This window comes from Rhineura floridana, chromosome 18 (assembly GCF_030035675.1).
Source record: "Rhineura floridana isolate rRhiFlo1 chromosome 18, rRhiFlo1.hap2, whole genome shotgun sequence".
Classification (NCBI taxonomy): Eukaryota; Metazoa; Chordata; class Lepidosauria; order Squamata; family Rhineuridae; genus Rhineura; species Rhineura floridana.
This window is the reverse complement of record NC_084497.1, coordinates 16,216,226-16,231,774: the sequence shown is the minus strand read 5'-3', so window position 1 is coordinate 16,231,774 and position 15,549 is coordinate 16,216,226. Positions and strand designations below refer to the sequence as shown.

Genomic DNA, 15,549 nt, shown 5'->3' with positions numbered 1-15,549 from the left:
CCTCCTATTCTTTTCTGCATGATTTAAAATCAGCCGGAGTGTGTGTGTGTGTTCACAGCAGAGTTCTCTTGGGGGTGACACCACAACTGCGCGATCAGCTTCCCAGAGAGCGCACCATGCGCACACACACACCTGGACACATCATTATGCAAGCTCTAGGGCCGGCCCAAGACATTTTGCTGTCTAAAGCCAAGAGCAACATGCACATCCACGCTCCTTCCCATTCCAGGTACTCAGTGGCATCTTGTGGCTGTTGCAACTGGCGTTGCAGAAGACAGGGAGCCCAACAGTAGGCGGAGCCAGAGCTAATGGCAGGCGGAGCCAACTAGTTTAGTCCCAATCCACCTCCCACAAGGGGCAACACTAAGGAAACTGACTGTCAGTGTTACCGCATGGACTGGGCGTTAAGTAAGAAGGCAAGCAGGTGGGGGCTGGCTGGGGTTGGTGGGGGGTCACTGCCCCATTTCTCCTAATGGAGCAGCCCCCACTGCAAGCACTGAAGGTCCAGCTGAAGGTACCCAGCGCTGGCAGCTGAATCTTCTACACTGTCAATGGGCTGGCATCTGAAGACAAAGGCTGCCTTAGCGTGTCCACACCAGGCCACGTCCCACGTGACACACGCAGCTCTGTCCTCCCAACATTTTCCTGATACTGCCTTGTGGAAGGGCCAGCCTTGTCCACGCAAAGTAAAAACAGTTTTACTTTACAACCAGCCATTGACAAATTGGCCGAATAGCAAATTGCTGCTGTCTCTGGTATTCCGCCCCCTGCAACATTTAATTGCTTGTTAGATCAGCTTTTGCCAACCAGGTGCCCCCTGGATATTTTGGACTACAATTCCCATTTGCTTCAGCCAGCACAGACAGTTCTATTTAACTAAGTCCTACCCAGAGTAGACCCATTGAAATTAACGCGCCTGAGTTAGTCACGTCTATTAACTTCAGTAGGTCTACTCTGAGTAGGATTAGCACTGAATACCATCCAGAGTTGTATTCCAAAATGTCCAGAATGCATCAGGTTGGCAAAGGCTGAGTTAAATTCAGCAATTTCTAAAACCTTATTGACTGACTATGAAGATGCCTTGATTAAATAGGCAGCAATTTTTAAAATATAAACATATCCGTGTTCATATAAGCTCTGATGAAAATGGCAGATGGCAAGTGGCATCTTCAAAGAGGATTCCTCCTTTGCTCTCACTGAGGAGGGCAAATAGGACATTCAATTGCTGTTTGTAAGATTTGTTACCCGCTTTTCATGGACAGTAGTCTCAAAGCGGTGTACTACAGTGTCAATGAAACACAACAACATACATAACAATACGTCAATAAAACATGTGAATGTAAAACAGGATCAGCGTGCCCATTTAATGACCAGCGTCAACCAAAGGCCTGAGTGAACCAAAAATCTCAAACAGATTTGGCACCAGTTGCATCTGAATGGGAAGGTAATTCCGCAATCACTGCCCCATTTCTCCTAATGGAGCAGCCCCCACTGCAAGCACTGAAGGTCCAGCTGAAGGTTACCCAGCGTGGGCAGCTGAATCTTTCTTCTACACTGTCAATGGGCTGGCATCTGAAGACAAAGGCTGCCTTAGTGTGTCCACACCAGGCCACGTCCCATGTGGCACACGCAGCTCTGTCCTCCCAACATTTTCCTGATACTGCCTTGTGGCAGGGCCAGCCTTGTCCACGCAAAGTAAAAACAGTTTTACTTTACAACCAGCCATTGACAAATTGGCCGAATAGCAAATTGCTGCTGTCTCTGGTATTCCGCCCCCCGCAACATTTAATTGCCTGCCTGAAGAACACCCTCCCTCGAGTTGCTGCCGACAGAATCCCCAACAACTGTGGCACTGTTACAGGAACCCAGGAAAGTGCCTTATACAGAGTTGGACACTGCTCCATCTTGCTCAATAGTGTCTGCACTGGCTGGCAGCAACTCTCCAGGGTTTCAGGTTGGGGTCTCTCCCAGCCCTAGCTGGAGGTGCCAAGGGTTGAATTTGGGACCTTCTGCATGCAAGGCAGACGCTCTGCCAATGAGATATGGCCCTTCCCCACTAGCTCTTAACGGACAGGTGGGTGTATATGGGAGAAGGTGTTCCACTAGGTAGAGGGGGGCTTTTCTGTGCACCTTTGAAATTCCCTCCCAATAGAGCTGCAGTAGGCTGCTGCACGTCAGGCTTTTTGGAAGGCCCTGAACATCCATTTGTTTCGACTGGCCTTCCCCTGGATGATTTTTTTTGTCCTACTCACTGAATGGAGATTAGAATAGTGGTGCTGGAGAAGAGCTTTGCGCATACCATGGACTGCAAAAAAGACAAATAATTGGGTGTTAGAACAAATTAAACCAGAACTGTCACTAGAAGCTAAAAGGATGAAACTGAGGTGATCATACTTTGGAGACATCATGAGAAGACATGATTCGCTAGAAAAGACAATAATGCTGGGAAAAACAGCAGGGAGTAGAAAAAGAGGAAGGCCAAACAAGAGATGGATTGACTCCATAAAGGAAGCCACAGACCTGAACATACAAGATCTGAACAGGGTGGTTCATGACAGACACTCTTGGGAGGTCGCTGATTCATAGGGTCGCCATAAGTCGTAATCGACTTGGAGGCACAGAACAACAAGAAATTGGATTTCTGAGTCCTTGTTTTTATTTCAATGAATTCTATTCTATTCTTGGGTTTTACTCTTGGCTTTAGCAATATTATTTTAAAATATATGTATTATTGTCATAAGGTGCTTTGGATGGGCTTTGCTCAGAAAAGCAGCATATAAATAATGTTAAAGAAATCAATCCGAATGCAATACATCCAAATAAATAAATCAAGCATCCAGGTTCTAAGTAGCGTTTCTCAACTGGGAGGGCAGCACGCATGAAAATCTAGTGTGTGCGCTCGAGTGTTTTCAAAAAATATATACAATATGTAACCAATAATACTAAAACATATAAGTATGAAATGTTGTTTGGAAGGTGAGGTCATACATAGCTTATGATGTGATCCACTCGTCATCAGCAATGCACAGTAGCTCCCCATGATTAGAAGAGCTAAGTTTGAAGGGGGGAGGGATTTTTATGTTAGTTAAAATGAGGCATGGGTGAAAAAAGGTGAGACAGAAAGGTTCTCAGCCGAATGTGTGGGCTTAAATTTCAGCACATGCTTTGACTTGGGAGGATATTGGGCAGCCAGGTGCAACTTCTTTGGAGCTGGTGTAATATGTCTGTGGGGAGCCTTCCCACTTTAACAGCCTGGCCGCAGCTTTCGGGCCAACCTCGAAGGCCGAGCCACAAGCACCTTGCAATACTCCAGTCTCAAGGTTTCGAGTGCATGGATCAAACATGGAATTTGCTGCCCAAGGTATGGTGATGGTCACCAACTTAGATGGATTTAAAGGGAAGTTGGACAAATTAATGGAGGAAAAAGCTATCCATGGCTACTGGTCATGGTGGCTGTAGGCTACCTCCAGGATCAGAGGCACTGCAATTTAGATAACAGTTGCTGGGGAACAAGCACTCTTGCACTCATGATCTGCTTGGTGTAGTGGTTAAGGCGTTGGACTAAATGTAAATGTACTGCCTTCGAGTCGATTTCGACTTATGGAGACCCTCTGAATAGGGTTTTCATCAGGCTGAGAGGCAGTGACTGGCCCAAGGTCACCCAGTGAGCTTCATGGCTATGTGGGGATTTGAACCCTGGTCTCCCAGGTCGTAGTCCAACACCTTAACCACTACACCACACTGGCTCTCTAGGACCAGGACTAGGACTTGGGAGAGCAGGGTTCGAATCCCCACACAGCCATGAAGCTCCCTGGGTGACCTTGGGCCAGTCACTGCCTCCCAGCCTCAGAGGAAGGCAATGGTAAACTCCCTCTGAATACCGCTTACCATGAAAACCCTATTCAGAGGGTCGCCATAAGTCAGAATCGACTTGAAGGCAGTCCATTTACATTTTTCCAGGCACAGATTCAGAGGAGCGGGATGCTTCCAGCAACATAAAACTATGCTTGCACAATGCAAGGTTAATTTACAAGCTGTAAGATTAGAAGAGGGATCTGCCGCAAAATGTTGCAGTGTAACCTCACCTCGTGCTCTCCTTAATGGTTCTTTACGTAGGCCATTCTACTCCTTTCTTTACACACACATCCCCCAATTGTCTAGTCTTCCTTTCCAACTAACATTCATCATTCTGGGCTACTAAGCATGCTTAATTCTTACTATGCTGATTCTGAGGTTTTTTTTAAAAAAAATGCATTGATCTTCTACAAAACCTGGGGTTCCCCCAAGCTTGCTTGTTTCTCAGTGAGTTCATTTTGGTTCCAATCCTGTTGGCACTCATCCACCTGATTTTGCTATTAGAAGGCTGGTGTTAGAAGGCTCCCTACTGGTGTGCTCTGGCTTTCTCCCTGATGTGCTAGTATACATGCAGGTAGAGTTCTCCTATCCCATGGGGGAAGCAATCAAAGAACAGTGTCCTCCATCTGCATGACAAAGTCCATACTACCATCTCATCCCTCTGCCTGCACAGATCTGGCCACGACAGCCCACTCCCCATCTGGCCAAAGGTACGAAGCAAATGCCACCCTGGGCTCCTGCTGGGAGGAAGGGCGGCATATAAATCAAATAATAAATAAGTAAGTAAGTAAGCCTTGCTGACTTTGCAGGTGTCAATGTGGGACAGAACAAGAAGGGTAGACATGCCCTCAGCCTCAGTCTTCCACTCTCTCTGTCTGTAATATGGGCACAACAACTGATATGTAGTACTCGGAACACTCTTCAAAATAATTATTTCTCTCAGGGAAATCCAAGAGGCAGTCACATAAAATAAACTTTCCAGTAGGTGATTACAAAAAAAATTCTGGATGGGGAGGGGGAAGATCAATCAAATTGAGTCTGCTGGGAAGAGTTCTGCCTGTTTCCACCTGTGGAAGGGATAAGCAACATTTGAATGTTTCTCCCTGGCTTGTCTCCTATATGCACACTTTATCCTGGAGTGACTTTCCAGCTAACCACATTATTTAACTGAAAACCGACTCCTGGGCTAAATGTATATTTAATTTGACGCCACAATGCCATTCTTATGTTCTTAGCTGCTCTTAGTGCCATTCCCTAATTCCAGTCAAGAGTTAAGTGCTTTGATTCTGTAAAATCAGCATGCACCAGGGACTGGGAACCTTCGGCCCTCCAGCGTGGAGGGACTCCAACTCCCAACAACCCCAGCCAGCTTGACCAATGAACTAGGATGATGGGAGTTAGAGCCCAGCAACGCAAGCAAGAGAGTCCCAACTTCATTTTAATGACTACTTCCTCCTGGTCTTGGCTCATATACAGACCTGGCAAAAAAAAAAAACACCTTGCAGCTAACTGTACTCTGTAACATAGCTGTTCCTCATCCAGTAAACTTCACTTTCTCATTCCTCACATCACAGGGAAGAGTGAGACCTCAGGTTCCACCTCGACAACCAAAACCCAGCTGAGAGGGTGCACACAGTCAGCTGCCTGCCATTCATTCCTAGCACCCAAAAACAGACATTGCTATGACAAACAAATGCATTATTGATGGGCCCTGGGGCAGCCTAAGGTGCGCACATACCAAGGAGGTTGACCGCTGTATCCCTGAACAATTTACTGGTCTGACCCTTGCTTCCTGTCCATTAGCACCCACTGGATGTAGCTAGTTTCATCTTGATGTGATGCCCAGGGATCTCCAGTCTTGATGGCTCACAGATTTGTCTCTATCAATATGGCACCACCACGACCACCACAAAGCCTCCCTCTCCGGTTTCTGCTCCAGCTGTTGTCTTCAACAGTATAGGCAATCAGAGGAGGCTCTTCCGAAGATGCAGCAGACCAGACAGATTCATGAGAAGGCTGTCTATCAGACACCCAAGTTCCTAGCCACTAGGAGATTAGAGATCAAAACAAGCGCCTTGAATTGTGCTTGTAAGCATAGCGGCACACAAGCGGAATACATTCAGACTGGAGCATTTCAGGAAGTATTGGGACTGCTGTGTTGAGACCTTGCTGAAGTTTCCCAACAGTCTTCAAGGACAGTCCCTCACACAATGCGCTGCAACAATCTAAACTGAATCTTATGAGAATGTGGAAGAGTTGGGCTAGGCACCACATATGAATATTCAACATCTTTCTGTCCAAAGTTTTAGAGCAGGGATAGGGAACTTTTGGCCCTCCAGATGTTGCTGGACTACAACTCCCATCATCCCTGACTATTGGCCATGCTAGCTGGGGCCAATTCCGCACCTTTTCCTCTGATGCTAGATGGCAGACTTTTAAATAGCCCTTCATCACTTCCTGGACTGTGTCACTTCAGGTTGTAGATTTGGGTGGAGGGGCTGGGGACAGGAAAGAGAAGCCATCTTATGATTGAGTGCTTGCCATGTAAACAGATCCCTGCATGAAGAAACCTAGAATGCAAGGGTAAACACTTTTAGCTTAGCCTTGGCCCTGGCGTGCTAGATTTCTACGTCTAAGGAGCTTACACTCAGCTTGGTGAGAAGCTATCCTGTTGATGCTTGCCACCAACTGACAAGCTGTTTGTAGGCCTCATATACTGGGAGGGGATCAGGCAGGAGGCTTTGGACTGTGTAGATAAAGCTGATTACTTCCACCTTGGAGAATCACCAGTTTGGAGAGCATTGCACAGTCCTGCTGAACATCTACATCAAGCCTTTGGACCACCTACCCCTCGAGAAAGATATTCCTTCTGAGCAGATAACATTGTATACAAACTACTGTATGTGTAGCAAGTAAGAACACAAAAACTACATGCCCACAGAAGAAGCAGCTTATGGCAAGCCAATATTCTCTAAGCCTCAACCCCATATGGAGAGAACAGAACCATAGAATCAATGGAATAGAGTAATAGAATATTACAGTCGGAAGGGACCTATAAGGCCATCTAGTCTAACCCCCTGCTCAATGCAGGAATCGAACTTAAAGCATAACAGAATCACAGAACAAAAGAGTAACACTGCCAGACCACCTTATAGGGTTGTTGCAACAATCACTGCAATCATATACCTAAAACTCAAAACACACTCTATAAACGACAGTCACAATATTATCTCTATAAACTGAAAATAAACGTTTCAGATTTCACAATGTTTGTTTCTTTATAAACAGTGAGGATGTGGTGCTCGTCATGACAGCCCCATCGCTACACCCCCAAGGAAAGTCCAACAATGCAGTGTTGATCTATGACAATCGTAGAACAGTAAACGGGCAAAAGGGGGGGCGGTGTGCGTGCCAGAATTCGGCTGCGCTGCAAACTGATGCAGAGGCATTGGGGAGGAAGTGCCAGTGGACTCAGAGGTGCTCACTTCTGACTGCATCGCTCCAGCCTGTAAAACACACTTGAACTTTAACTTCCGGGAAGGGTGACTTCGCTTGTGCCTGCTTTTGAGACGGGCTCCCGCCTCAAAAGAAGCTTATTCAGATATAAATCAGTCAGAACATTTTTTTTTTTGACTGATGAAATTTCTCCCGGGCAGGGAGAAACGTAGAGATCAACCTCAAAAGCCTGTTTTTGTTGGGAGGACTGGATTTCATTAATTTATGAGAAAAGGTCCAGCCAGCAATGCCGGATGGACTTCCGAACAAGCTCTATCTGATTAATGCGATACGTTTATCTTTTCTTCAAAGAGAAAACAGACTAACAGGCAAGCACCCTTCTTTCTATTATTTTTTTTACTTGGTTTAAATTGTTGCAGCAAAAAGAGATTTGTCAAATGAATCAGCTTTAAAGAACTTCTGGGTGAGCTATAACTCTTCTCTGTTATTCACGAAATTAACAGCTTATCTCTGTTTCTATTGCAAAAAGCTGTCCTGGAAGTGCATTCTAAAGATATAAACAGAAGAGGGATTTCTATTCCGAGGAACATTATATTGTCTGGGACTATTCTCTTTTTGGTCTATTTTATTTTGACGAATCTGCTTCTTCACGACGCCACTAACTGTTTTGATGCTGGGAACTAAATTTGTTTTGTATTCTTGAACATAGAGAGATAAGGCAGGCTGCTCTGTTTATACTGTGATGTCATCAAGCCTGGAATATTAACCCAATTGTTGCTGAAATAAGAAGTGGTTCTTCTTTATTTTTGTTTTGTTTTGTTTTCGTGGTTTTAAAAATGGCAATCAAGTGGCTGAGAATCTGGAAGTAATTATGTTTCAGAAAATAATGGATGAGATTGAGATAACGAAACAAACCCTGCGACAGGGCAGTAAGGAGCTGAAAACTGAACTGAGCAAAATGACGCAGGAGCTTAAAGAAATAGGGGATCCTGTGAGAGAGGAGAATGAGATCAGAGATGAGAAAAGAAAAAATAAAGGGAAGATACAAGCCCTGGAGATTGGAACAAATGTGGAATTGGAAAAAGATCTGGAGTTGATGAATATTAGAAATAAAATCTACTGTTTAGAATTTAACGTTATCTCTGAAGAAATTAATGAAGATATTAGAGATAAAGTTATCAATGGCTTGGATAATCTTCTGGACTGGAATGACGTGATGGAGCTTGATATAGAGAAAATCTATGGAATTAACTGCAGCCATGTGACAATGGAAAAACTCTCAAGAGATGAGCCAGTGCATTTTGTAAAAAAGAAGAACAGAGATATGACTTTACAACAATATTTCAGCAACTTGTTCAGAATTGATGGCAAGAAAATATTTGGGATAGAGGAAATTCCCATCAGACTCTTATTATATGACTATGGCTATGACAGCAAGATTATTATGGAATACTGATAATGGAAGATTGGACACTGAAATTACTGGACTTAACAGGACTATTGAAGATGGAAGATGGAATTAATATGGATAATGGAATAATGGCTATTGAAATTATTGGACCTAACAGATTTTGATGAGATGGATTAATCGATATGTTTATTTGGACTATGGTTATGACAATAAGATTATTATTATTATTAATGAGATGGATTAATCGACATGTTTATTTGGAGAAAAATTGATAGATATATTTCTTAAAGAATTGAAACCTCTCTTTGACTTTTTGTGGAAAGAATAAAGTAATGTTTATGAGATTTGATGATTAATTAAGATAACTACTGGAGGAAAGTGATTTTATAATATAATTTAAGAGACAGGATTGTTATATATTGTAGACCTATAACTGATTTGATCTGCGACAAATGGGAAGTCAACATTTTATTTTTTTGTTTAATCATTTTTGTTTTGTGTCTTTGAATGTTTTATGATTTTGTTTTGTATGTTTTATGAAAATTTGAATAAAAATTATTGTAAAAAATAAATAAAACACACTTGAACTTTAACAAGTGGCCGCTGAAATGCAACGTTGAGCTTCTAATCAGAAATTCAACCTATCTTACAAAGGAGTGTTACTGTTTAAACTGCTAGTGTGAGGGAAGCTGCCTTACACTGAATTGGACCCTTGGTCCATAGAGCTCAGTATTGTCTACACTGACTGGCAGCCTCTTTCCAGAATTTCAGACAGGAAGGTAACTCCAGTCCTCTGAGCATCAAAGGAAAGGAAAACATGTCCAACCTCTGCTTGATCGTTTTTCTCATTCTTTGTCTTTGTCTATGTCAGCCTCCTCCAACCTGGCGCCCTCCAGATATTGCTCAACTCCAGCCCCCATCACCCTCAGCCAGCATGGCCAATGGTCAGAGAGGATGGGCACCGTAACCCAGAACTTCTCAAAGGCACCAGGCTGGTGAAGGCTCGTCCTCTAGGTTCATCTGTCAACAAACAGCAAAACTTGAAAGACTTGTTGTCACCTCATTCACTTGCCAGAGCAAAGAAGCACCCCCAGCATCTCCTTATGGACCGGAGCTCAGTGGTACAGCATCTGCCTTCCATGCGGAAGGTCCCCGGTTCAATCCCTGGCATCTCTCCCTGTCTGTCAGTGTGGACAATACTGAGATAGATGGGCCAGTAGGTCTGATTCAGTGTACAGCAGCTGCCTATATTCCTACGATCAAGCATAACTCAAAACATGAAACAAACCACACCACTGCAAGGTAGGCCCCACACAGAGATTTCCAACAGGGTTCTGGTCAGCCAAGATGTGAGCAAAGGGCTCCTGAACCATTTCCTCCTCAGAGTGACACGGAAGGAACATCGTTTCCCTCCTTCTGTGCTTGGGAGGCTGGTCAGAAATGCCTTGTTAAGCTACTGACTAAGCCAGGGCACTGTCCCGCATGGGCCCGACATGGGCCACAGGATCCCGGAACTGTTTCCTCAAGCAAGAACAAGCAACCTGTGCTCTGCTGCGTATCAGCTGCCGGTTTCCACAAGTTAACTGTTTGTTTAGCTCCCCTGAGCTCGATTGAATGGTTGCTTTTAGCGTGACAATGTGGCGTTGTTTATCTGACTTGTTTTCATTGACCAGAGATTTAGTGCACAGCACCAAACCGCTCCAGGCATCTCCACTGGGAGGGGAAAAGCGGGGCAGACATTTTAGGAAAAATAAATAACTCTGCCAAGGCCTCTCTTGTTGGAGGATAGGGTTAAAGTGCCCTTTTGCATGGAATCTTTGAGGGAGGGGCAGCCAAAGGCCTCTGCCGAAACCCGGGTTGCTGATCACTCAGAGGAGGAGACCTCTGGCCCATGTGTGCCATTTTTGTGGAAGAAAGGTAGTGATTATGGGATGGGAGGCCTGTTTCCTTGGGACTGTACGGGAGCTCAGAGGGCAAATCCTTTAGGGCTAGGTTGCCTATCCCTACCACTGGAAATAAGAAAAATGTGAACATTAGAATGCATAGCATCCAAGCTCAATATTTCTTGATTTCCTCCCACCAATGTTACACTACAAATGGATGGGGGAGTGTTAACCTGAGTACTGAACATCACATAGTTCCTAATACTCCACATTTTCTCCTCCAGAAATACTTTTTTTAAATTTATTAATTAAATTTATATCCCGCTCTTCCTTCCAAAAGTAGCCCAGGGCAGCAAACAAACGCACTTTAAAACATCTTAAAAACAAAAGACTTTAACGCATATTAAAACAAAACATCTTAAAAATGTATTTAAAAAACAACTTTAAAAACATCTTAAAAAGCAATTCCAAGACAGGCACAGCCTGGGATAAGGTCTCTACTTAAAAGGCTTCTTGAAAGAGGAAGGTCTTCAGTAGGTGCCGAAATGGCCCCAGTCTAATATTTAAGAGGAAGGAATTCCGACGGGTAGGTGCCACCACGCTTCCTATGTTGTGCAGAACAGACCTCCTGATAAGATTGCATCTGCAAGGAGACCCTTGCCTGCAGAGCGCAGTGATCGATTGGGTATACAGTATAAGGGGTAAGACGATCTTTCAGGTACATACATACACCACCAGTGGCAGGCCCAATTCATTCATTAAAATATCATTTCCCAAAGGCACTCGTTGTTCCCCGACCGTCAAATTACTTTCACTCTTACAACTAGAAAATTTACATTCAAGACTATAAAAGAATTGCCCACCTAAGAGGAGTCTACTTCTGTTCTTATGCATGAGTCACTGTTCTGGATGTGACTCCTCACTGGAAGGGGACAAGCCCAGTGTGGTTACTCATGCAGAGATATTACAGTCAGCCTTCTTTGAATGTTGGTAATTTGGCTTCCAGTCTACACTGGGAATCATCTCATTGCACCCAATGATGAGATTTGGCAGAATTACCTGTCCCCAGTAGTAGACTGGAAGGAGGCATGGCCAGAGCTGTAAATTATGTAGTGACACAACAGGCAGCTTCCTCTAAACTGCTCATTTCTAAGAGTATGAGTTCTCCCACGGCACATAGTTTTGGGAATCATACCAGTGTAGTTGCCAATTCTCTTCAGTTTCATCCCATGATTTTGGTAGCATCAAACCATATGTTAAGGGTCAGGCCTGTATTTCTGCATGAATGCATGGTCTGAAGCCAGAGCTCCTAAACATGAATGAGGGCCCAGTTTCCAGAGAGGGAGCCCCCCTCCCCAAAAAACAACAACATGACTGATAGCCAAATGAACACAGAACAGGAAATGTGCCATCATCAATCAAACCAGTTTTCTCTTGGTGTAAGGAGTCTGGTATCAGGCTGAAGAGCTCTGTGTGATCTGAAAGCTTTCATATGCAAGACACCAACAGAAGTTGGCTTTGCTTAAGGAAACACCAAAACCATGTTATCTATATCACAGAGTCTTACCTGACCTTGTGTTTCCTATTCTCTGCCACCAACAAAGCAATGCCGAAAACGCCACATGGATAAACCACGATGCATACACAAGGATTGTCTGCACCCCTCTCCCAGCGTCAAGATCTGCCCCAGGATGGCCAAAAAACTCTCAAGAACGTCTCCACCGCTGCAAGGCCTCCCTGTTGGCCCACTTCAGTACAGGCAACAAATCAAACCTAACCCATGCTGGCACTCTGGGGTGGGCAGGGCGAAATCTGGCATTTTGGATATAAAGACTCCAAAAGGCAAATGGAGATGTATAACTGAACAAAAGGACATGGCAGATTAATGCACAGCATACAATCCCAAGAAGGAAAACCTGCACATCTCCTAACCACTGTCACAACCCCCACCCTTGTCTCCCCGCCATCGTCCAAAATTAAATTTATACTTGTCTTAGTACACATTGCTTCTTTTTTAAGTCCAACAGCGAAATTGTTCAAACAAGTCTGCAGAGCAGATCACGCTCCAAACATCCTTAACTATTATGCATATACCAACCCCACATATTTGTGGAGACACAGGCGCACTCACACACATACATACACAACCTATGTTCCTCTGAAACATAGACCTCTACCTACAGAACTACAGACACAGGGAACGGGGAGGGGGGGAGGAAGAGTGGATCTCAACATTTTTTTAAAGCTACAGATTCCACGCTATGAAAATAATACATTTCAGTTCAATCAGCTAATTTCCAAACTATTCCTCAGCAAACGTGGCATTTGTAACAACTCTATTTTAAGAAAGAAAACGAAGCACAATTTCCCACCATTAAAAAAGATACTCGTTTTTAAAAAGAGCCAAGAGATGCACTTAACTTCCTTTCCCTCTCATGCACATACACGCTGGAATATGCCAAAGGGAAAAAAGAAATAAAAATGCATAGCTCAGGGTCACTTTGGAGAAGGGGGGAGGGTTTCCTTTCTTTTTATACAATATATAGCCAACTTTTGCATAAGTTAACTTCAGATCTTAAAAACAGTCGTTTCCTATTTTTTTTGTTGGAAAACGTAAGTGCAATTAGCATGCAATTCACAGTGCAAGGGAAAAAACTGAGCCAACAACCCAACATTCCACACACAGAGAGAAATGCAATGCAAGATTACAACCACCACCACCACAACCACCAGACACACAAAAAACCCCAAACCCCAGAACAAAACACCCCTTTTTAGGTGCCCCCTTTCCCCCTGAGCTGCCTCTCCCACATTCTCAGACAGTTTTTATTAAAATTTGCAGACAAAAGGGAAACAAAAATGGCAGCCTCGCTTATTTTAAAAACAGAAACGGGGACGCCATATTCTGCAGATCTGCAAAAAAAGAGAGAAATCTGAAGCTTCGCTACTCCGAAAGAAAGAAGGGGGAGAAAGGGGAAGAAGAAAAAAAATCCAGGCAGCCACAAAACTACAAAGTCGGAGGGGGAAAAATTAAGCTCCTTTTTTTGCCATCGCCTTTATTTGCATTAGATCATTGTTGGCCGGAGAGTTGCACCAAAAGGGGTATTTTGCTTTATTTTTATTTTATTTTTTTTCCCTGTTTGAATAGCCCGGCTTTTATTTATTAAAAAAAAAAAAGACACTTCCTATACCAATACACATGCTCCACTTGCAAATTGCAACCCAGCCAGAGATCCGTCTCCAAAGGAAGAAAATGGGCACCCCCGTTTAGCCGCCTCCTTCCTCCACCTCATTCTCCACCCGCCCAACCTTCAGTACGTCGCGGGGGGGGGGGGGGAAAGGAGGAGGAGAGCAGGGGGGGGTGCACCGGGAAGACAGCCCCCCTCCCTCTCCGCTCCAGACCGGCTGCAAAAGCATGCATTAAATTGGCAACCACACCAAAACACCCCCCCACCCCGCACTCTCTCCCCCCTTTCTTGCAATCTTAGCCTGAAACTGACGCGCATTTGCAAAAAGGGGAGAGGGGAGAAAAGCATGCACCGTTGCTACGGGGGGAAGGGAGGGGGGAAATACATTGGCAATCTGTCCCCTTCCTTCTCTTCCCCCTCTCCAAGTTACCCCCCTCTCCGGTCCCTGCTTTGAAGTGGCCTGAGAGTGCAAGCTTGCTCGTAACCATAATAATCGGAATAATACACACCTTAAATTGCAGAGCTTTTTTGAAACGTGGGGCGCTTTTTATGCAAATAGACATGAGGAGAAAATTTATATTATATATATGCACTAAAAAAAAATACCCACTCAAATTTATCTGGGAGGGGAGGAAAAAAAAGCAGTGTCTCCTCCACCCCCCCTAAACAAACCCCCCTCCCTACCAGGGCGCTCGTGGGATGCTCTGTCTGTCTAGCTTGGGCTTTTTCTTTCTTTTTTCTCTCTCCCTCCCCCCCCCTTTGCTGGGTGGTTATAAAGCTCAGTTCAAATCTTCCGGGTCGTCCTGCAGTTCACTTCTGGTTTTTGCACACACCACAGCACAGCCAGAGGATTGCTTTCTATGAGAGCCAGTAGAGCAACACAACGGCGGACCCGGGTGGGGGCATTCTCCTTTCCAACAGAGGCTCCCGTCCACCTCCAGAAATAAACCATTAAAAAGGTTTTGGAGACTCTTTTTTCTGCCTTTCTGCAAGATCTTCTTTTCTTTCTTTCTCTCGTGGTAGTTGTGTGTGTGTTTTAAACATTCACTTCTTGCAAAGAGTTTCCAAGAAGGGCAGATACGGTATGCACAGGAGAGATTGGGAAGGGAAATTGGGGGAGGGAGTTTTGGACAAGAAAACAGTGGGGTGGGGGAGAGGGAGGGGAAGGAGGGGGGGGTCTGTGGGTTTGGCCGGCGGCAGAGTGTGCCCAGGCATTGCTTGAGAGGCACATAACAAGCTGACAAACTTGTTTCCTAAACACACTGGGTTTTTTTTTAACAGATCCCTGGTTATGTCCCCCCCCAACACAACCCCCCCACCTACCCACCCAAGTTGCCCTAAGCAACTGTGCTTTTGGCCTGGCACCAAGATAAATTCACAGGCACCCTTTGCAGAAGAATCCAGGGTGTGCAGGTTAATTAAGGAGGGCTGTGGTCCCAGCATGCACATCTACCTGGGAGGCAGCACCACTGAACACAGGCAGGACATGTTTCCAATTAAGGGGGCTAGGGTTGTAGCTGTACAGCAAAGAGGTGCATTGTTGTTGTTATGTGCCTTCAAGTCGATTACGACTTATGGTGACCCTATGAATCGGCGACCTCCAATAGCATGTATCATGAACCACCCTGTTCAGATCTTGTAAGTTCAGGTCTGTGGCTTCCTTTATGGAATCAATCCATCTCTTGTTTGGCCTTCCTCTTTTTCTACTCCTTTCTGTTTTTCCCAGCATTATTGTCTTTTCTAGTGAATCATGTCT

The 15,549-nt window shown here is 44.7% G+C and overlaps 1 protein-coding gene across 8 annotated transcripts in view; it reads right to left on the bottom strand.

The window, feature by feature from the left end:
• ZNF362 (zinc finger protein 362) overlaps nucleotides 1–14,661 on the bottom strand; it is a 51,557-nt gene extending 36,896 nt beyond the window's left edge. For 2 of the 8 annotated variants that reach the window (XM_061602048.1, XM_061602050.1), the window contains exon 1: nucleotides 14,303–14,661. The gene's annotated coding sequence lies outside the window, so the exon portion shown is untranslated. Of the gene's footprint in view, nucleotides 1–12,172; nucleotides 12,489–13,796; nucleotides 13,891–14,302 lie in introns of those variants that run through there. The other 6 variants (XM_061602053.1, XM_061602052.1, XM_061602049.1 and 3 more) reach the window with 6 other exon arrangements.
• Between the last annotated feature and the right edge of the window lie 888 nt (nucleotides 14,662–15,549).